The following is a 24,245-nucleotide window of genomic DNA, read 5'->3' as shown; positions in this document are numbered from 1 at the left end:
TCCTTGCCCAGACCCCTAATAAAGTGGTTCCATCTTTGGAGAGCTTTGAGTCATTTGAAAGTACTAGTAAGATAGACGGAAGAAGTTAGATTGTAAACAATTGCAGTTCAATATTTTTTAATGTAGTGAAACAGGATATGATATCCAATTTCTAATTTAAATGACTGGAATAAATGTTTGCCAACACATGGGGGTGGGAGCTTTCATTGAGAATGATTCATTACACTGAGTCCACCCTCCAGTTTTTAGTGTATGTTGTCTATGGTGCTGCAATTACTGTAAATTATGATGTTACAGCACACCTGTTTTCCATCTCCTTGGAGAGGTTTTGAACCCTTACAAATTGACTCTGTTATCAGTCATTCTGTAGCTCCAATGAACCATTTTCCCCTTTCATCAATATTAAGTTCTTTCATCAGTGTTGTTTTCTACCTCTGGAACTTTATAGCTGCTTTATCAACATACTATTGTTGTTAACTCAAAACAGAGGAACTTTTAGCCATTAGCTTGTTTTCCTACCTGCTGTGCAAAACAATTTGTCTTGAACATATTACATTTTTAAACATTAATCTAGAAATTACTGCTAACAATAATAGTAACTGAACACATTGGGTTCCCTGTTTAAGAAGGAACTGCAGATGCTGGAAAATCGAAGGTAGACAAAAATGCTGGAGAAACTCAGCGGGTGAGGCAGCATCTATGGAGCGAAGGAAATAGGCAACGTTTTGGGTCGAGACCCTTCCCCGTTTAGTATCATCTCAAATGGCTTCTTATTAAACATCCAAGTGAAATCTTCCTGATTTATTCATTTTCTTAAATGTTTGACTTCATCAAAGTTAAAATGTTAGATACTTCTTCATTATTTTTTCATTTAATATTATTTTTCTTTTTATTCACCTTCACGATTTGCAGTTCTTTGTTTTGTTCTGGATACCCTCATTTATGAACTTTATAAAAGACAGGACTCGTTTAACAAATGTTCTTGAGTTCTTTCAGGATCTAACAAACAGATTAGGTAGAGGGGAACTAACTGATAAAAGTGTATTTCAAATCCAAAAAGCATCTGACAAGGTGCAACAAGACTGGCACGCAAATTAAAAGCTCAGGATATTGTAGGAGGTTATTGGCATAATTCAAAACTGGTTATCAAATAGAAAACAGTCAATTGGAAATAAATAGATATTTTACAAGTTAGAAATATTTAACAAGTGGAGTACCCCATTGATCAGTTCTCATCGAGCCATACATCACAAGCCCTTCGAGACACATATAGGACGGAACTGCAGATGCTGGTTTAAACCGATGATAGATACAAAAATCTGGAGTAATTCAGCAGGCAGGTATACTCTCTGGAGAGAAGGAATGGGTGACGTTTCGGGTCGAGACCCTTCTTCAGCCATTAAATACAATTTATGTTTTTGATAATAAATCTTCTGTTTGCCAGAAGTAATGGTTTTCTTGTCGCACAGTAATAAAAACTATGTGCATTGTTTTGATTAAAAAGAATGATGCAAATGAATGTACTTTTAGATAATGCAGATAATGCAAAAGTTTACTTTTTGTTTTAGAGACACATCATGGAACCAGGCCCTTCGATCCGAGTCCATGCCGACCAGTGATCACCCTTACACTAGTTCTATCCTACACACTAGGAACAATTTACAGAAACCAATTAACCTACAAACCTGCATGTCTTTGGAATGCGGGAGGAAACTGGAGCACCCAGAGAAAACCCATATGGTCACAGGGAGAATGTATAAATTCGTACAGACAGCACACAAAGTCAGGATCGAACCTGGGTCTCTGGTGCTGGATAGCAGCAAATCTACTGCTGCGCCACTGTGCCACCCTAATTCTATTTGATTGTTGATTAATTTATTTGACAAAATAGTAAAGCTATTGATTAAATAATAAACATTTACTATTGAACTGTTGTTTAAAGTGATGTGAAGTGGTATAAAATACTAATTCCATATTTCTTGAAAGTTTGAAATTGATAGCCAATGTTAAATTTGTTCATTCAGATTTTTCCATCTTCTCAAATGTTAAACATCATTATTTCTTTCTAACAGTAATGCACATTTTCTGTTTATTGCTGAGCCCCAAATGCCAGGAAATGCATTATTTTGTTACATTTATTAGCTGGGAGGCATCACACACTTGGGAAGATGCAGTGGATTGGAAAATGTGCCAAGGTATTGCTGATATCCAAAAAGGAAGATAAGAGACATGTACAATAGTTTACCAATTAGTCTCATTTAAACTGAGTATAATGTATTGGAATCAATTATCAACTGCCACCTACATAATAATAACTAAGTTAAAATGTTGCAAACAACATTTAAATCACAACGGGAGGGATGTATTTAATATCATCACCGACTTCATCAATTCCCACGCCCTGCCCGACCAAGCTTCCAACCTCATCGTTCCCCAGCCCCGCACGGCCCGTTTTTACCTTCTCCCCAAAATCCACAAACCCGGCTCTCCCGGCAGACCCATTGTCTCTGCCTGTTCGTGCCCCACCGAACTCATCTCCACATACCTTGACTCCATACTATCCCCCTTGGTCAAATCCCTTCCCATCTATGTTCTGGACACCTCAGACACTCTCCGCCGCCTCCACGCATTCCACTCTCTAGGCCCCCACCCCCTCATCTTCACCATGGATGTCCAGTCACTCTACACCTCCATCCCCCACCAGGATGGCCTCAAAGCCCTCCGGTTCTTCCTCGACCAGAGGAGCAACCTATACCCAGCCACTGACACTCTCCTCCGCCTAGCGGAGTTGGTCCTCACCCTCAACAACTTTACATTTGACTCCTCCCATTTCCTCCAAACACAAGGCGTAGCTATGGGCACATGCATGGGCCCCAGCTACGCCTGCCTCTTTGTCGGGTACGTTGAACAATCCTTGTTCAATACGTACCAGGGCCCCATCCCCGACCTCTACCTCCGTTACATTGACGACTGCTTTGGGGCCACCTCCTGCACCTACACACAACTGACTGACTTCATCCACTTCACCACCAACTTCCATCCGGCACTCCAATACACCTGGACCATTTCCGACACTTCCCTACCATTCCTTGACCTCACCAACTCCATCGCAGGGGACAGACTTCTGACCGACATACACTACAAACCAACTGACTCACATGGCTATCTGAATTACACGTCTTCCCACCCTGCCCCCTGTAAAGACTCCATCCCCTACTCCCAATTCCTCCGCCTACGCCGCATATGCTCCCAGGATGAGACATTCCATACCAGGGCATCGGAAATGTCCTCGTTCTTCAGGGAACGGGGATTCCCCTCCGCCACCATAGATGAGGCTCGCACCAGGGTCTCATCCATACCCCGCAACACTGCTCTCTCTCCCCATCCCCGCACTCGCAACAAGGGCATAGTCCCCCTGGTCCTCACCTTTCACCCCACCAGCCGGCAAATACAACACATAATCCTCCGCCATTTCCGCCACCTCCAACGTGACCCCACCACTCGCCACATCTTCCCATCGCCCCCCATGTCTGCCTTCCACAAAGACCACTCCCTCTGCAACTCCTTTGTCAATTCTTCCCTTCCCTCCCGTACCACCCCCTCCCTGGGCATTTTCCATTACAACCGCAAGAAATGCAACACCTGTCCCTTCACCTCCCCCCTCGACTCCATTCAAGGTCCCAAGCAGTCGTTCCAGGTGCGACAAAGGTTCACCTGTATCTCCTCCAACCTCAGCTACTGCATCCGCTGCTCTAGATGTCAGCTGATTTACATCGGGGAGACTAAGCGGCGGTTGGGCGATCGTTTCGCCGAACACCTCCGCTCAGTCCACAATAACCTACCTGAACTCCCGGTGGCTCAGCACTTCAACTCTCCCTCCTATTCCCAATCTGACCTCTCGGTCCTGGGTCTCCTCCATTGCCAGAGTGAGCAACACCGGAAATTGGAGGAACAGCACCTCATATTCCGCCTGGGTTGCTTGTGTCCGGGTGGCATGAACGTTGAATTCTCCCAATTTTGCTAGCCCTTGCTGTCTCCTCCCCTTCCTTAACCCTCGAGCTGTCTCCTCCCATCCCCCCGCCCTCGGGCTCCTCCTCCTCTCCTTTTTCCTTCCTTCTCCCCTCCCACCCCCCCCTCAGTCTGAAGAAGGGTTTCGGCCCGAAACGTTGCCTATTTTCTTCGCTCCATAGATGCTGCTGCACCCTCTGAGTTTCTCCAGCAATTTTGTGTACCTGGGATGTATTTAATGTTGGCCACAATGATTTCAGAATTACGTCAAACCTTGGAAAGGCTACAGAAGAGATTTGGTTGAATGGTGCCAAGATATTTTATGGAAATATGGGCCTGTTTTCCTTAGAACAGAGTGAAAATGAGTTAAAATTCATGAGGCATTTTGATAGAATAAATAAGGAAAAGCTCTTTTCAATGGCAGAAAGATTAGTAAACAGGATACAAATAAATGAAGCATGGGCAGCAGGAGGAGTTCTTTGCCTACAGATAGGGGATGTTTTGCTTGAGGAATGGGTACAACAGATTACCAAAAACTAACGGAATAACATTGAACTGAAAAACAATTCAAGGCCTAACAGAACATGTAGTTTGTGGAATCATGCCCAAAGTGCTGACATAGACCTCATGACCCGACGGGCCTGTTGAGCTGTATGAATTGTTGATTCTTTGATTGTCATTGTGTATATGACTCAGAAAATGCATGTTTAACTTCCTCAGCTTCTTTGAGAGTAACATGTCACGTGAGGAAGAAACTTAATATATTGTTTCATGGCCCTGCGATGAAATCTTTGAGATTTCTTGCCTACATTAAATGACCCTGTGTCGGAAACTCAAAGCAAAATATACAGATTTGATTCAATGTAATGCAAAATGCTGGGCATATAATAGAACATAAGTATCCTCGATGCTCTATGAGAAGTGTTTAAAATGACCAAAACAAACAAGGAAGACTAGAATGATGCACCTGAGTGGGAGCTGCACTACACCTACACAAACAAGTAGAGCAGACGTTCAGAAAGCTACGTTTTGTCCGAAATTACTGATGTTATATTGTTACAATTGAAACTGGGTTAAGACCTGCAAATTAAGTGCATGACGTAGTTAAGTCATGTGTGCTAAAGACCGGGAACAATTGCTTCTCCTTGATGAATACAGGTGCAAAGTGGTCATTTAGTACCTCAAGTGCATCCTCTGATTCCAAGCACAAACTCCTTCCTTTGTCATTGAGTGGTCCTACCTTTTCTCTGGTTACCCTCGTATTTTTAACGTACTGTACTTCTAAAAATCCTTGGCATTTTCTTTAATCTGAACGTCAAAGACATCTCATAGCCCTTTCTGGCTTTTCTAATCACATGCTTGATTTATTTTCTACTTTCTTGATATTCCTCAGCCCCTGCCTGATTTCATCGTCTTAAGTCTAAGTTTCCTTTTTTTGGACGAAGATCACAACATCTTTAGTCATCCAAGTTCCCCTTACTTTGCCACTCTTTACTGGAACATGCTGGATCTGACCTTTAAACAACTCCTGCGTTGGATGCAAATTTACCCAATACTGACAGCAATGTTAAACATATTCAAGGCTCATTCAGTTGTGGACAATTCATGGGGCTGTCCCTTACCTGCCTTCTCTGCATGTGACAGTTAATCTAATCCAGTCTTCAACAGATATATCTACAGCAGAATCACCTGCAAATGTTTGTGAGAGGAAAAGTAGAGACTTCCCCATTGCCGTAAACGTTGCCGATGGGTTTAGTTTTATGCCTGCAGAGCAGTATGGCCGTGGTCTAAAACCCCTGTCTCATGGTGCGAGTTGACCCACGAGGTACCCCGAGTTTAAAACAAATTTAACTCGTGGTAACTACGTACAATTAACGTAGCGGGAACGTCGGAACACGTGGACGCAACTTAGCGACTCGTGGCGTTAACGGCAGGTACCCATGAAACTTGTTAACTCTTGGAAAAATTTGAACATGTTTAAAGTTTTCCACGAGTAAAATGTACTGCTGAAGTTAAAAATTGAAACATTTAAACTCGTTTTAAGAACGTACTGGCCCGTGCGTTTACCTTAGTGTCTCGTGAGTCTACCGTGGGAACTCTTTAACTCAGCGGGCAGACAGCATTAGCGTTCATAGAGCGGGATATTTTGAAGAATATCTGGGTGCGAGGATTGACCGCACTCTTTTTACATTTACCGGGGCACTGTTATAAAGAACAGTACAGCACAGAAAGAGGCCCTTCAGCCCATAATATCTGTACCATTATGATGCCAATCTAAATGTACCCTACCTGCCTGCACATGAGCCTCTACTCCCTGCCCGCTCATCCATCTGTTGGTCTAAATGCCTCTTAAAAGTTGATATTGCACTCGGGGTCTCGCATCTTAATCCTGTGCCCTCTAGTATTTGGGAATCAGGGTCGGGTAATCCCTCTAGCTCCCCGCGCTTTCTTGAAACTTAGGGCTGATTGTAATAATTATCATTCTACCGTGTAATGTTTACACACGATAGCTAGTCCGGTACCAGGTGTTACAAGTGTAGAGAATTAAAGGAGTTTTATTGTAAAACAGCAGCCTGGAAGCAAGAGTGAACAGGTAAGACTCCTTTAATTCGAAGCAGGATAATTTACGATTTATGATAATTTACCATTCTATAACAATTAGCGTTGCCGGACCAACGGGTGTTTTAAATTAGTGCTCCATTACATATTGAATTCACTATTCTTTCTTTAAATATGTTAGGCCGTTATTCATCGATTACAGCTCGGCAATTAACACAATCATCCCCTCCAAGCTGGTTACCGAACTCGCAGAACTGGGTCCCTGCGCATCCCCCTGCAATTGGATTCTCGACTTCCTCATTCACAGACCACAGTCTGTTCGTATTGGTGGAAATGTGTCAGCCTCGATAACAATCAGCACGGGAGCACCTCAAGGCTGCGTGCTCAGCCCCCTGCTGTACTCACTCTGTACTCATGACTGCGTAGCCAGTCACAGTGCGAACTCCATCATCAAGTTCGCTGACGACACCACTGTTGTGGCACGTATCACTGATGGGGATGAGTCAGAGTTTAGAAGAGAGATCGAGCAACTGTCCATATGGTGCCAGCGCAATAACCTGGCCCTCAACATCAGCAAAACCAAGGAACTGATTGTGGACTTTGGGAGGAGTAGGAGAGGGACCCACAGCCCCATTTATATCAGTGGGTCGATGGTTGAAAGGGTCAAGAACTTCAAATTCCTGGGCGTGCACATCTCTGAAGATCTTTCCTGGTCCGAGAACACTAATGCAATTATCAAGAAAGCTCATCAGCGCCTCTACTTCCTGAGAAGATTACGGAGAGCCAGTTTGTCAAGGAAGACTCTCTCTAACTTCTACAGGTGCACAGTAGAGAGCATGCTGACCGGTTGCATCGTGGCTTGGTTTGGCAATGTGAGTGCCCTGGAGAGGAAAAGACTACAAAACGTAGTAAACACTGCCCAGTCCATCATTGGCTCTGACCTCCCTTCCATCGAGGGGATTTATCGCAGTCGCTGCCTCAAAAAGGCTGGCAATATCATCAAAAACCCACACCATCCTAGCCACACACTCATCTCCCTGCTACCTTCAGGTAGAAGGTACAGGAGCCTGAAGACTGCAACAACCAGGTTCAGGAATAGTTACTTCCCCACAGCCATCAGGTTATTAAACCTGGCTCGGACAAAACTCTGATTATTAATAACCACTTTCTGCTATTTGCACTTGATCAGTTTATTTATTCATGTGTGTATATATTTATATCATGGTATGTGGACACACGTGGAAATGAGAAGTAAACGGCAAACTTATGCACACACGGGGGAACTCGGTTAAAATCCTGATCATACACTTGCAATCTCGTACACAACCACGAGTCTTTCACTCAGCACCGTGAGACAGGGCTTTCAGTTAGAAAGAGGGGATGGTGAAAGTTCGCACACACAGCGGGACTGGTGTTAAAAATTGGTTGTGCCCTTGTTACTTGGACCCTGGATAATTGGGAGAATACAGCTGTAACCTAGACTTCTAGAGCCTTTGTGAAGAGTGAAATTAACCAGATCGAGAGACAAAAAGGGCAGTCTTTTTGACAGACGCAGATCCGGGGGTTTGTGAAACTCTTAAGCGTTGGGCATGTTCAGGGATACGTCTTTGAAAAACATACTGTCAAATACATTTTTGGAAGAGTATTGCAATCTGTGAGATATGAGTTTAGTTTAGTTTATTGTCACGTGCACTGAGGTACAGTGAAAAGCTTTTGTTGCGTGCTAACCAGTCAGCGGAAAGACAAATCATGATTACAATCGAGCCACTGTGTGTCAGCAAATCAGCTCTGAAATGAGAACATAAGTAAGTTTATTACTGCATTCAGAAAGCTTTGAATAGATTAGAAGTATGGAAAATTTTAGGGCAGAGGTTTTCATGACTGTGTGTGGGCTGAAGAATGAATACTTTCATTGTAAACTATTAATAATCCCAAATTTGACATTTGCTTTGACGTGTCTATGGATATGGCTGATAGAGAGTCATGTGAGTGTTGTGCCCAAAGTAGTCAATGAACTTCTGTGGAAATGAATATTCTGCAGACAATGCAGCAACAAGGACGCAAAGATGTTTGTAGTGTCATGGTTCCCTGAGTACTGACTATAGTGAGTACACAGTGCATTCAGAGAGGATTCAGACCCCTTCACTTTTTCCACATTTTGTTACGTTACAGCCTTATTTTAAAATGGAAGAGCACAGTGGCCTCCGTCATTCTTTAATGGAAGAACTTTGGAACCACGGGTACTCTTCATAGAGCTGGCTGCCCGGCCAAACTGAGCAATCGGGGAAGAAGGGCCTTGGTCAGGGAGGTGACCAAGAACCCGATGGTCACTCTGACAGAGCTCCAGAGTTCCTCTGTGGAGATGGGCGATCCTTCCAGAAGGACAACTATATCTACAGCATCCACCAATCAGGCCTTTATGGTAGAGTGACCACTCCTCAGTAAAAGGCACATGACAGCCCGCTTGGAGTTTGCCAAAAGGCATGAGAAAAAAGATTCTCTGGTCTGATTAAACCAAGATTGAACCTTTTTGCCTGAATGCCAAGCGTCATGTCTGGAGGAAACCAGGCACCGCTCATCACCTGGCTGACACCTGGCAAAGAGTAGGAGTAAACGGGTCCTTTTCACAATGGCAGGCAGTGACTAGTGGGGTACCCCAAGGCTCAGTACTGGGACCCCAGCTATTTACAATATATATTAATGATCTGGATGAGGGAATTGAAGGCAATATCTCCAAGTTTGCGGATGACACTAAGCTGGGGGGCAGTGTTAGCTGTGAGGAGGATGCTAGGAGACTGCAGGGTGACTTGGATAGGCTGGGTGAGTGGGCAAATGTTTGGCAGATGCAGTATAATGTGGATAAATGTGAGGTTATCCATTTTGGTGACAAAAACGGGAAAGCAGACTATTATCTAAATGGTGGCCGATTGGGAAAGGGGGAGATGCAGCGAGACCTGGGTGTCATGGTACACCAGTCATTGAAGGTAGGCATGCAGGTGCAGCAGGCAGTAAAGAAAGCGAATGGTATGTTAGCTTTCATTGCAAAAGGATTTGAGTATAGGAGCAGAGAGGTTCTACTGCAGTTGTACAGGGTCTTGGTGAGACCACACCTGGAGTATTGCGTACAGTTTTGGTGTCCAAATCTGAGGAAGGACATTATTGCCATAGAGGGAGTGCAGAGACGGTTCACCAAGCTGATTCCTGGGATGTCAGGACTGTCTTATGAAGAAAGACTGGATAGACTTGGTTTATACTCTCTAGAATTTAGAAGATTGAGAGGGGATCTTATAGAAACTTACAAAATTCTTAAGGGGTTGGACAGGCTAGATGCAGTAAGATTGTTCCCGATGTTGGGGAAGTCCAGGACAAGGGGTCACAGCTTATGGATAAAGGGGAAATCCTTTAAAACCGAGATGAGAAGAACTTTTTTTCACGCAGAGAGTGGTGAATCTCTGGAACTCTCTGCCACAGAGGGTAGTTGAGGCCAGTTCATTGGCTATATTTAAGAGGGAGTTAGATGTGGCCCTTGTGGCTAAGGGGATCAGGGGGTATGGAGAGAAGGCAGGTACGGGATACTGAGTTGGATGATCAGCCATGATCATATTGAATGGCGGTGCAGGCTCGAAGGGCCGAATGGCCTACTCCTGCACCTAATTTCTATGTTTCTATGTTTCTATGTTTCTATTCCATACCCACGGTGAAGCATGGTGGTGGCAGCATCATGCTGTGGGGATGTTTTTCAGCGCCAGGAACTGGGAGACTAATCAGGATGGAGGGAAAGATGAACGGAGCAAAGTACAGAGATCCTTGATGAAAACCTGCTCTAGAGTGTTCTGGACCTCAGACTGGGGCAGAGGTTCACCTTCCAATAGGACAACGACCCAAAGCACACATTCATGCCAACACAGGAGTGGCTTTGTGATAAGTCTATGAATGTCCTTGAGTGGCCTGGCCAGAGCCCGGACATGAACCCAATCGAACAACTCTGGAGGGAACTGAAAATAACTGTGCATCGACGCTCCCCATCCAACCTGACAGAGCTTGAGAGGATCTGCAGAGAAGAATGGGAGAAATTGCCCAAATACAGGTGTGCAATGCTTGTAGCACCATACGCTAGAAGACTTCAGGCTGTAATCGCTGCCAAAGGTACCTCAACAGAGGACTGAGTAAAGGGTCTGAATATTTATGTAAATGTGATATTTCAGTTATCTCTTTTTAATTACTTTGCAAAAATGTCTAAATACCTGTTTTTGTTTTTTTATTATGGGGTATTGTGTGTAGATTGATGATAACAAAGATTAATTTAATCCATTTTAGAGTAAAGCTGTAATGTAACAAAATATGGAAAAAGTGAAGGGGTCTGAATACTTTCTGAATGCACTGTATGTGAGTGGCATGCCAACTACCTCATCCAGGAAGTTTGCATGTGCAGATGGCCTTGCCCTTATCTACCAGGGAGTTGCCCTTGAGGATATCAGCAGAGTGTTAACCCAAGACTTGAAGGGGCTGGAGGAGTACTTCACCTTCTGAAGACTTTGCCCCAACCCATCTAAGACAACTGTCACTACCTTTCACCTCTCAATCGGCTCGCCAATGCGAAGCTCCGAGTGTCCTTTTGTGGTAACCCAGTGAAGAATGAATAATTCCCCAAGTACCTCGTAGTCACCCTGGATCGCACCCTCACCTATCTTCAACACCTGAAGAGGGTGGCTGATAAACTGAAAGCAAGGGTCTACATCATCAGGAAACTTGCAGGCAACAGCTGGGGATCCAATGCACACACCCTCCGTACTGCAAGCTTAGCCCTAGTCTACTCAACAGCTGAGTTGCTCAACAGCTTGGGTTAATAGATGCCACACCAAACAAGTTGACACTGTCCTTAACTCTGCAATGCAGATCGTCACAGGGACGCTTAAGTCAACACCTTTGCAGTGGCTCCCTGTCCTCTCTCATATCGCCCCTCCCAGCATATACAGAAGGGAGAGGATGTTGAAAGATTGGTGCACCATTGAGGCTGACCCTGACCTTCCCATCCATGCTGACTTGAACAATCAGCCCAACATGCGCCTGAAGTCCCGCAAACTCTTCTGGTCTTCAGTCAAATCCCTGGAAGACTCCAAAACTGAGTGGCGCAGAGCCTGGAAAGATGCCACCATCGACAACGGAGAGGTCATCACAGATCCCACAGTGAAACCACCAGGATTTGACCTCCATCGCAAGAAATGGCTAACCTTGAACAGAATCCGCACCCTCCATGCAAGAACAGCCCATCACCTGCATACGTGGGGGATGACAGACAGCCCTGCTTGCGACTGCGGACATCCAGACAGACCATCCCACACATCGTGAATAACTGCTCACGGAGGCCTTTCCCTGGTGGCATCAAAGCCATCCACCCAGCAACTGATGCTGTCCTGGCCTGGATGTCTACCCTTGACCTCCTACATTAGGCTGTGCACGCCATATGCAAGAAGAAGGTTGTGATATTTAGTGGTGACAAGGGTATGCAAGCATATGCAAGTTAATCATGTCTTATCGACAGACATAAAGGAGATACAAATTGGGAATCTGATGAAAATTTCTACCAAAAATAGACCCAAGAGTCAATAATGTCAAGATTCAGATCTGAGTTTGTGTCGGGTCAGCATGCATGAAAAGAAGACTCCTGATTAAGATCACAATCAATCCCTGATGGAGAAAATGTTTCCTCAAACTCATTCCAAAATGAATCAAAGTCCTACCATAAGGTACCAAAGTTTTTGCCATGTACCCGTTTAGAAACAGAAAGTTTCTAGGCTTCATTTGCAAAAAGGAAGAAAGACAATATTTGTCTCATTTCCGCATAAAACAAAATGCTGGACGATCTTAGCGGGTCAGGCAGCATCTGTGGAGGGACTGGACAGATGATGTTTCAGGTCAGAACTCTTCTTCAGATTAGCCATCTGTCACCAATGCTGCCTGACCCACTGAGTTCCTTCAGTTTTTTGCATTTTGCTCAAGATTCCAGTATTTGCACTTTCTTGTCTCCATTTGTCTAATTTGTGGTTCCTTTCTTCAGAGTTCATAACCAATACCGTCCGTTGTGCTTTATCAGTTTTTTGAAACGAGAATACAACTAAATAATTGTGAGTTATCATACAAATGCAATGATCAGTTCAGTTTATTTTATACAATATATGATTCATATCTTTTTTATTAAAGAGAGAGCTGAATGTGTAAATCCTGGCCAAAATAGCGACAGAATAGAACCAAAATAAAGCAGAGGATTCATGCATTACAAGGCTGTTTTGGCCAAGTCTATATTTCTGTATAAGAAGCCACAGGCTGCTGGCTGGTGCCAGGCAGTCTAGGTCCCAGATCAGTGTTTCAGATAAGAAGTGTATAAATATCTCTGCCTTTGTAAGTATGTATGAGATTCTTGCAGGGAACCTCCAAAGTATTGTAAATGCATGAGTTTGATTGGGTTGCTGCACAGGGATTGTAAATAATGTTGCAAGACAGCTACCCTGCTGTTTGTTGATTGGCCAAAGTGTTAAGCCCTTGCAGAATTGTTTTGAGTTCCAGGGTAAATGTTGCATTAATCAGTAAACTAGCTTCCTTCCAGAAGCTTCTGCAGGAAATATTGTTTTAGATGCTCTGTAATTGGATTGAGGAACTGTCAATAATGTATTGATGTAATTAATATGTTTGATTGGATTGTAAGGGGACCAACCCCTATGTAGTTCGGTCCCTCAAGGTTCATGGACCTATAAAAGGTAGTCCCCATTTCAGATTGGTGTCGATCTTCTGGAAGGGCGCTTGGAACTGCGTAACCTTTTGGGCAGTCTACTTGCATGGGGCAGAAGGGCTTGGCCAGGCAGAGACAGGGATCGAACCCTCGGTGGTTTAGGTATTATATAGGGGAATTTGCTGTTCATTCTAAAAATAAAGTTTAGTTGGTCCAGTGCTTGAGACTTTTTTTACTGAACTAGACTAGTAGGCTTCAGAAGAGCGTATTTACATTGAGCGGCTCGTCCGGGATCTCAACGGACCCCCAAACACAAGTTTGCGATTAAGGATGTTGAGCTGTTCCAGATCGCGAGTGAAGAAATCGGTGCCATGGTGCGGTTTTCGCATCGGTTTTCGCATCGGTTTTCACCACTTCGCTAGTCGGAACAGATCGATCATTCGCGAGCTCGGGAAAGGGTCCCAACGAGATCGTAGAACAGAGTCTAGCAAGCACTGGGGGCAAAATTGCCTTTGTGGTTCGAGACCCTTTTTTTTTAGTTGAGTTAAAGGCCCTCTCCTTTGGGTTAAAGCCCCATAAAACTTAACCTTAGTTAGTAGCTGCAGCTGCTACTAAGAAAATTATTCCATAAAAAATAAAAACTAGAGGATCGAGGCCCTGCCCAGATTGGATATCCAATTGACTGTATATCTAAAGACGAACTGGGTGTAACAGTGCTAAGAGGCAAAGTACTGCGTAGTGCTGGGGGTGCAGATTGGAAACGCGCTCCAAAAATTTGGTATCGACTGCCAGCTTGAAGAGGTTACGCGCTAACACCCAGTGCCAAGCAGGTGGAAAGGAAGAAGCCTTTTTGATAGGGTGAGCCTATGTCGGTTAAAGTCCATGCCTTTTTGAGATATCTAGATCTCTGAAAGGACGGAGGAGGAGTCGCGTAAAGGTATCGGGCACTCAGTGATTATAGTATAGATTGGCCGTAAATACTCTAATCAATTTGAGAATTACATATCCGAGCAAATTTTGAATTTGAATGTCGAAACTACGCACCAAAAAATAATTAGTCAGAGCAGAGCGAGTTGAAATTCTTCGATTTAAATTCAATAACATTCAAAATCTTACATTGAGGTGCTGGACAATTTAAAGTGTGCACATTTCCTTTCAGATTAATCTGTGTATTATAATAAAATTTCGAAGCTGTGTATAAAGTGTATTAAAGATTGCCGTTATAGTATTATGTTTAATGTGTATTGCATTGCTTGTGATTTGAATTTCGGTAAATTCCAAGTGTACGTATTTCTTTTTCAGATTTAACTTGTGTATAAATACTTTGTTATTAGTGAAGATATATTTGAGAGTGTGTTAAGATTGTGAATTGTTTCATTGTATTGATTGTACATTGTTTAAGGATTTTGATTGTTAGAAAAACTGTGGTAGAAGTGGTTTAAATCGAATGTATGAGAACTTGGTTTGGTTGGGATCGCTATTATCATTGGAGTCCGATTCATGGTTGTTCGATTGGGGGTTCTTATCTTTCCGATCGTTGTTTCGGGGTAGGGATTGTTCCGTTAACCGAGCACACCACGAGGAGGAATTAAAATAGTTTGCGATTTATTTTTTAAATAGTGTAGTGTAATTAATGAACGTGATAGTAAGCAAATGCTTGTAGTTTATATTGGAGTGTGTGTTCTGTTTAATTATAATAGGTGGTATAGTTTCTTGCTTGGGTATGGTTTTGCTTGCTTGGTTTGGGTTTATTTGTCTATGTTAGATTGAAGTATTTTAAGTGGGAGAGATTGCTGCTAAAAAAGGTGATTTCACGAAAGGTCACTGGAGCGTAGATCCGCACCCACGTGACCGAAAATCTGAAGTGGAGGACATGCTATACATCCGGTACATGTTAGTGAATGGGAAAACACGCACTTTCACACCCGTTAAAAACATCGAAAACGGTCAGTTTTTGAGCTGCAATTTACTGTGCCAGTCGGGGTGACCGTGAGGCACTGCTACCTAAATTTACAGTCCAAAAAAAAGATAGAAACTAAGGTAAAATCAAGAGGGAGCTGAAGGTGCAAAATCAAGCGGAAATGACCAGCGGACATTTGCCGTGGAGATTTAAAGATCCAAAATATCGGGAATTATCACGTTTGCTCGCTGCATTTCATCAATAAAGATAAAAAAGTCAATAATGCCTTACTTTTGATGAAATGCAGCGAGCAAACGCCATAATTCCCGAAATCTCTTAAGGGGGAAGTGGTCCCAGCGACATTTAAATTTAAGAATCCGGTGGTTCACGTGGACCTTGAAGGGGACGAAGCCAATTATTTGAAAAGATTGGATGGGCTTTTTAGATAAAGACTCACAGCCTTCCCTTCATTCTTCTCATGTTCCTAGTTCTAATATACCTTGTTTGGCTTGTGAGCATGGCTCTCAAGTGGATTCAACAGCACCTTTAACTCCACCCACTAAATTTAAACCCGTAGTGGAGATTCTCTCTGGCCCCGAGTGCTTCACTGGCAACAGATAGCTCAGTGATTCAGGGAGCTAGGAGGATGGTTAAGATTGAGCCGGAGTTAAAAGACAAAAGTCTTGAGGGAATGGTACCATCTCCAAAGTGTCCTTGTAAGCCGGTGCCTGAATAATCCAGACGAGCAGCAGGAGAAGTTAAAGAATCGCTTACAAAGTACAGGGATCCCTTTAGTGAGGAAAGTAGTGTTTCTGAGGGTAGACAATAGCTGGCCATATGAAAACCGATCCCGATATCGCCAGCATCATGAAAGCGGAGCGAATTACCCGTAGGCAATTCAATGTTAGAAAAGTGCCTACTCTGACTTTTGATTTGATTAGCATAGCAGGTGCAGATCATCCCCGGGCTACAGATGCCCACACTCCATTGAAGCCTAGTACAACAACTAGCAATGTTACAAAATTTTGAGATTGAAAAAATCAAGTCTGCAATTTATCCCATCAGATAAAGCATAAAAAGAAGTTTGATTTGACACCTAATTCACTTTCATTAAAAAAGTTATGGCCATTTTCATACTCGCAAATTAGAATCTTGTTCCCTATTGCTTTTCCATTGACTTAACACAAAAGCTGTGATCAAGAACAGTCTAAAGCCCATAACTTTATTAAAAATTAAGAGAACTGAAAGAAATTTTCAGTTATTATAGATTGAAGCATTCTGAAACAAATATTAAACAACCTTACTTGGATGACCTGAAATTAAAGCATATAATTAGTTAGTTACCCAATTGTAGCTAATTCCAAAATTCAATTACTAGATCTAAACATCTATCCATTTCTTAAGGAAAGATTAACATTTTTAAATAGCCTAAGTGTCCAAAGAACATTCACACAGGAATTCACAATAAAACATGATTTTTAAATCTCATTGTCATTAATTTATAGGCCAAATGGAAGGGATTTAGTGTTCAATTGCTGTAAATTAATGGCCATTTAAATCAGCTTGCAAGTGGGATTCTGTGGAACGCGCTGGTTTAGAACTTTGCCATTGCAGTGGATTTGAAGCCCATATGGCATGAAAGATACTGCGGGATTGAATGGGCCCCCAAGTCAGCTACTAGCAACATAACATTTTGTATAAAGGGATCTTAAGAAGCCCTTTTTAATGTAAAAATAAACAACCTACCTTGCCTTGTCCCCTACATAAGATCCATCCCGTTGTCGGCGTTCGCGGCTTTAGAGGATGATTTTTAATCTACTATAACAATTAAATAACCCAATTTAGTTTAAAAATACCTGCAGCGAACGAATTTCGCAGCGATTTTTCGTCAGCAACTAAGTAGGCTGAACAACATCGATTTCAACAGCCTAGAGAAAATCGCGTTTTAAACCCGCCCCCCTCTCAAAGGCTCCAAAGTCGCACACACGGGCAGCGGCAGAACTGCAGCGCCGCTGAAGGTAAGTTTTGCAACATACCTACAACAACCATAACAAGCTAGATCCCAGACAAGAAAGAATTTCCTGCGTCCTTTGGGGAGTATTTAAGACTCGTATTGCACGGGCATTACACTGACTCCGAAGATTTATGGGAGGTAGTACAACAGTCCATCACCCTGGCGGAGAATGTCAGATTTGTAGCAGCTTTAGGATATTCTACCTACGAAGCCCTAGCGAAGGTAGTAATAGAAGAGGGTGCAAAAGAAAATGCGATTTACAGTGCCCTTACAGTTTCCTTCCAGGAACTGATTGATTTACTGAGAGCTTGGAAATCAAACCTAAAGAGGAAGGGGGGGCTGACGAATTCCTGGAGTGGTTTTCGGGGTTGTGTTTAGATCCTTCGGGTGACACAGAATATCACAGGGGGGCAAATACTGTATCCACAATACTGTACCACATTATTTAGCTGTCTTCCTGTCAATGTAGCTGAGCTAATTAAAACTGACAACAGTGACTGGTCCAACAACGGATGGCCAGAGCTGTAAGATGCCACTGGAGGCCCACCGCCCGCTTGAGGTGTTCAAGTCCGCCTGCTCCCTCTCTTCCCCCCCCCCCCCCCCCCTCCTCTCCTCCTTACCCCCTCTCCCCCTCCCTCCTCCTCCTCCTTACCCCCTCTCCCTCCTCCTCTCCTCCTTACCCCCTCCCCCTCCTCCTCTCCTCCTCCTCTCCTCCTTACCCCCCCCCCCCCTCCTCCTCCTCCTCCTACCCCCCTCTCCCTCCTCCTTACCCCCCGCTCCCTCCTCCTCTCCCCTCTCCCTCCCCCCTCTCTCCCCCTTGAGAAAGCTCAAGTGACAAGACTCCCTTCAGAAAGTCAATGCTAACCACCCAAGAAAGAGAAATTAATTTGAGTTAAAGTAAGTACCAGGGGAATGGGTACTTGTTGTCAGAGTCGATGCATTTGACCGGTGGATCAAAATGTATCCAACCCTTGATAATAAAGCAGCTACTATTATCAAGGAGTTAAAGGAAATTGTCCCAACATTTGGCGTCCCTATCTGATTTAGTTTGAATAATGATCCATAACATATTAAAACAAATTGCTGAAAATTATATAAACAGCTGCGAATTCCGCTGCAATTGAATTGTGCTTATCAACCGCAAGCTGTTGAATTTGTGAAAGGGGTAAGACAGACCCTGAAACCTAAATTAGTTAAATTAAAGGCTGAGACTGAATTTGGCTGGATTAAAGTATTCACCATGGTATTTTAAATAAGAGTTACGCCTGTAGGGAAATCTGGACTGAACCCAGCTGAAATTCATATGAGAAACCTTCATTAAAAAGTACATTGGAAATAAAGCAATTTTCACCATGTGACTGCGGAGATAACTGACCACATTCTAGCTTTGATCGTAGTGTTAAAATAATTGTATTATAGAGTAGGAGCAGTGTACAGAGAGAGGCCTTCTGATGAGAGTGGAAGGAAAGAATATGTGGGTACATCTCCACCACGGTAGGAGTATCAGTGGAAGTATGGACGTTTCACTTACTTTATCCTAGGTTCTTTTAGGAACTTCATATTCTACTACGGATCAAGCTCAGATGAATTAGCAACACGGATGGAGGGGTTTCGCGCCCACGAAATTTCAGGAGGTGAAGACTCATCAGACAGGAATCACGAAGCTATGCCCACGAAAACTCGAGAAACTTGATGAAGTTCTGGGAAAATACATCAGCAACTTGTTGATAAAATGTTTGTTAGAATGAAACAGTCACCATTGTACACTAGTTATCAATGTGGATAGGTTATCATATGATAAAAAGGGGGGAATGAAAATCCTGACCAAAATAGAGCCAGAATATAACCCAAATAACGCAGAGGATTCATGGATTACAAGGCCTTTTTGGCCAAGTGTATTTATGTATAAGAAGCCATAGGCTGCTGGCTGGTGCCAGGAAGTCTAGGTCCCAGATCAGTGTTTCAGATAAGAAATGTATAAGTATCTCTGCCATTGTAAGTATGTATGAGATTCTTGTAGAGGACCTCCAAAGTATTGTAAATGCATGAGTTTGATTGGATTGCTGCACAGGGATTGTAAATGTAAATAATGTTGCCAGACAGTTACCCTGCTGTTTGTTGATTGGCCAAAGTGTTAAGCCCTGGCAGAATTGTCTTGAGTTCCAGGGTAAATGCTGCATTATTCAGTGAACTAGCTTCCTTCCAGAAGCTTCTGCAAGAAACATTGGTTTAGATGTTCAGTAATTGGATTGAGGAACTGTCAATAATGTATTGATGTAATTAATATGTTTGATTGGATTGTAAGGGGACCACCCCTATGTAGTTCGGCCCCTCAAGGTTCGTGGACTTATAAAAGGTAGCCCCATTTTAGATCGGTGTCGATCTTCTGGAAGGGCGCTTGGGACTGTGTGACCTTTTGGGCAGTGTCTGCTTGCACGAGGCTGAAGGGCTTGGCCAGGCAGAGACAAGGATTGAACCCGCAGTGGATTAGGTATCATATAGGGAAATTTGCTGTTCATTCTAAAAATAAAGTTTAGTTGGTCCAGTGCTTGAGTCACTGTTTTTTACTGAACTAGATTAGGGGGGTAAGCTTTAGAAGATCGTATTTACAGATGCATTAGGATAGAATGACTGGAGGAAAAGAGTACCATAAGCAGCAGTATGATGGCGCAGCGGTAGAGTTGTTGCCAGAGACCCGGGTTCGATCCTGACTATGGGTGCTGTCTGTATGAGTTTGTACGTTCTCCCTGTGACTGCGTGGGCTTTCTTTGAGTGCTCCGGTTTCCTCCCACATTCCAAAGATGTGCAGATTTGTAGGTTAATTGGCTTCTGTAAATTGCCGCTAGTGTGTAGGATAGAACTAGTAAACGGGTGATCGCTGGTCAGCATGGACACAGTGGGCCGAAGGGACTGTTTCCACTCTGTACCCCTAAAACTAAAAAATCAAACTATGAGCAAGTTTGGAACCAGCACCTATTGTACGATACAAAATAAAAAACATCATAGTAACTAAGCAGTAAGTGAATACTGAATTATTTAAATTATCTCATTAAGGCAACATTTGTCCTGTTTCCCCCACCTGATCATTATGCAGTGCCCTCCGAAGTTGAAGTTGCACCTGTTTGGATGAACTTAAGGTCATGGTTGTGCAGGTCTACATTTCCCCTCTGTTTTTCAATGTTATTTTGTTATATCGACTGGTAACTTGTTCCAGTTGCATTCATACCCAATGAGGCAGGATTCCAGAAGATGAAACAGAAGCCAGACCAATAGAATATGCATAGATAATAGGAGGAATAACAAAAAGTATAAATTATTGTATAAAATGATTGCAAAACAACAATTATGAGTGTTTATACTCGATTCCTGCTCTATATAAATCTTATTGAAAGACAATTTCTGTTAAATCTTAGCCTTCTCCAACAATTGTAATTTCTTCTCAGTTAATTGGCCTTATGGTCCTTGTTCAGTGGCATTCTTGTTCAACTGAATACATGGAAATTCCCTATCATTTCTTTGAATTTCTGAAAGAGCATGAAAAAAGGCTAAGGAATGACATGTTTCTCTGTTTTAAACAGAACACAAAATGCCCTTTTCAACACAAAGTAGCAATCCTCAGCAATTAACCTCTGAAAATATGTAGTTGTTCAGATCTGGTTCCAAGTTCAGGAAACTTTGACCTTTTTACGTGGCATTGACCTGAAAATAAAAACCGAAACCATGAAAGGCCCACAGTTCTGTGACCTGCAATTTAAAAAAATTATCACCAGCAAAGGAAAGTAGGTTTGGCACATGCTCACCTCAGAAAAGAAATCAAGATGCACAGTGTTGTAAGAGTACTTCCGTTGTGTGGAAACATTGGGCCAAGGCAGCAGCTGTTCAAATAATGCACAGTGCTTGCCCCGAGGACACTGCATGCAAGTAGCACTCTAGCTCCCATTTTATTTTCCCCTTAGTTAACAAGTCAGGGTGAAATCCTTGTAAAATGACAAATGTGGAGGACTGTTATTCTAAATAGTTGATTAAAAAATGGTGATATATATAATATCTATATGATCGTTATATTCAACATAGATTTATGTCATCATTAAACTAAGTTTGCTACATCAGCTGCGTCCAGTCCAAATAAATAGCCATATCAGTGTGCATTCACATTTCCAAACTGCCCTGCCGTTGGTAAATGGTTTCATATATGAAGTACAGTTCTTCCTCCATCAAACTTTGAAATGGTTAACAGGGTTTCTAACAACTTCAAATTACTTCCACTGATAACAATAACAATCTGTTCACTCCACTGCTGGTTACTAGAAAAACTGCGTATTTCCAAGGTTTTCAGTTTTTGTTTGGATTTCCATTATCCAATTATGATATAAAGCAAGGTGGGATTGTGAGTGAGGAGGATTATGTAAAGGTTTTTAAAGGATGTAGACAAACTGCGTGTGTGAGTAAAAACATGGCAGATGGAATATAATGTGGAAAATGGGAGACCTTCATTTCAACGCACAAAACCGAAAAGCAGAGTATTTCTTAAACGTTGATGTCCAAAGGGATCCTTGTTTACGTCAATGAAAATTAACACAAAGGTGCTGCAAACAGGAAGGGAAATGGTTTGTCATACTGTATCTGTGCCAAGCCTTAGTGAGAACGTGCCTGGAGTATTGCATACAACTTTGGTGTCCTTAACTAAAAATGGATATATTTGCCGTAGAGAGACAGTGCAACAACGATTCACCAGGCTGACTCAAGGAATGATCGCTTTTCCATACTAGAAGAGATTGGGTAGATTAAGTCTATATTCTCTGGGTTTAGCAAGAATGAGAGAGAACCTCACCAAAGCATACAAAATGTTTACAGGCTTTGGGGGGCTAGATGCATCTGGCATGCTACTCCTGGCTGAGAAGTCGTGACAATGAGGGTTCACACTCAAAATATAGGATAGACGTTTTGGATTGAGATGTGGAGAAAATTGTTCTCTTCGATGATAGCAAATTTATTGGATTTTCTAACATGGAGAAGAATGGAAACTTAAGTCAATGGGTTGAGATTAATTATTTCCTGGTTGCAGTTAAAACAGGCCGAGTCAGCTTTATGCAAGTTTGATTTATTTTATGCGACTCAAATAAGGAGCAATAACAGCCCATGCCATTATCTTCCCCCTTTTTTTAAATTGCGGTTGCACACTGACGTCCTGACCTCGTACGTGTAGTGTGTGGTGAAGCATGATTACGTCACCGTGCGTAACCATGTGCCGCCGTGCGTTGCCCATATACGCAATCGGCCACAATGAGAAAATAATTATGGCGTAAGCGTCAATGTATCAATGCTTTCAGAGTAATGCCTTCAGTGTAACACCTTAATAAGTATTTTTGAAACATCCTTAGTTAAGGATGTTAAAAGTTAACATCCAGGTAAGTATTGCAGATTTTATATCCTTTTATATTAATTAAGTTAATTTTATATTAAGAACACTAGTAACCAAATTAGTTTTTTTTTTAAATAACCACCAACAATTTTACTAACACCATTTAAAAATAAATTGCAAACTAATTCTTAAGCTGGGTTCAAACCCTCAAACTGCTATAATGGAATACAATTTTGTGTTTGTTGGGAGTATTTCAGAAAGTTTAAAAGTAATGTTTTTTCCAGAAAACAATAATTTTATCAATGTTTCATTTAACAAATGATGTCAACACGCTGACTAATTCTATTTGCAGAGCGGATAAAATATTTGAAGGCGCGTGATGACGCCTGCGATCGCTGCGCGATTGTCGCTAGTCAGTCGCTACCGGCCTGTCGCGTAAATGACGGCCAAGTGGGACAGGCCCTTAAGGGTACAATTTACTACAGAGAATACAGAGAACTGGTGTTTAGGCATTTGGCAAGGAGCTGGTGTTTAGGCATTTGGATCCTGTGGAAGTTTGATTAGATTATATTTAGTGGTATGTCTTGGTTACAGTAAATTCATACATTTATTGCATTATTCCGAGAGACAGTGCTACATCTGTAATAAGAAATAATCCACGCATTATCCCCATGATGCTTTGTATGGAGAGGACGCAGTGCCACGACTGAGGAAATATGGAGTGCAGTGTTAAAGCATTGTCTAGCCATTTTATCGGGCAACATTATCAACATATCTTTTACTGGTTATTACCAAGATTTGCATTACATTTGACGGAACATAATCTGACAAACTGTATAATTTTAGTTTAGGAGGGAACTGCAGATGCTGGTTTAAACCAAAGATAGACACAAAGTGCTGGAGTAACTCGGCGGGACAGGCAGTATTTCTGGAGAGAAGGAATGGGTGTGGGACGGATGCTTCTTCAGAACAGTCTCGGCCCGAAATGTCACCCATTCCTTCTCTCCAGAGATGCTGCCCGTCATGCTGAGTTACTCCAGCACTTTGTGTCTATCTTTAGTTTTAGTTTAGTTTGGAGATACATTGCAGAAACGGGCACCAAGTCCATGCTGACCAACGACTAACACTAACGTATGTCTTTGGAGTGTAGGAGAAAATCCACACAGGTCATTGGGAGAATGCACAAACTCTGTACAGACAGCACCCGTAGTCAGGATCGAACCTTTATCTCAGGCACTGTAAGGCAGCAACTCTACCGCTGCGCCACCCTGCCGCCCTTGTAAACATTGTGAAAAGTAAGAGCAATCTTTATCATGACAGGTTTGAAAAAGAGAGAGCAGATATTGCGGCACACTAGATGTTCCCGCAACTGAGGGAAGGGGGGATGGTTCACTCTTCCATTATCTTCCCTTATCCTAGAATAGGTTGGACAAGTATCTCTGTTTGGACAATCTTATACAAAGTGCTTTCTTTTTGTTCAGGATATTTTGAACTAAATATGATCTTTTAAAAATTCACCATTCATTTTCTTTTTGTTTTGCAAAATGTCATATTCACGCCATATTTAAATTTGCCATTTTCCTAAGGCCTTTGTCACAATGTAGCACATTTACCAGCTACAATGTTGATACCACAGAAACAGAAATATTGATTGATGTATCATGATGGGCTACAC

The sequence above is a fragment of the Leucoraja erinacea genome, chromosome 2 (assembly GCF_028641065.1).
Source record: "Leucoraja erinacea ecotype New England chromosome 2, Leri_hhj_1, whole genome shotgun sequence".
Taxonomy (NCBI): Eukaryota; Metazoa; Chordata; class Chondrichthyes; order Rajiformes; family Rajidae; genus Leucoraja; species Leucoraja erinaceus.
The sequence above is the reverse complement of the archived record's forward strand: the minus strand, read 5'-3'. Positions refer to the sequence as shown.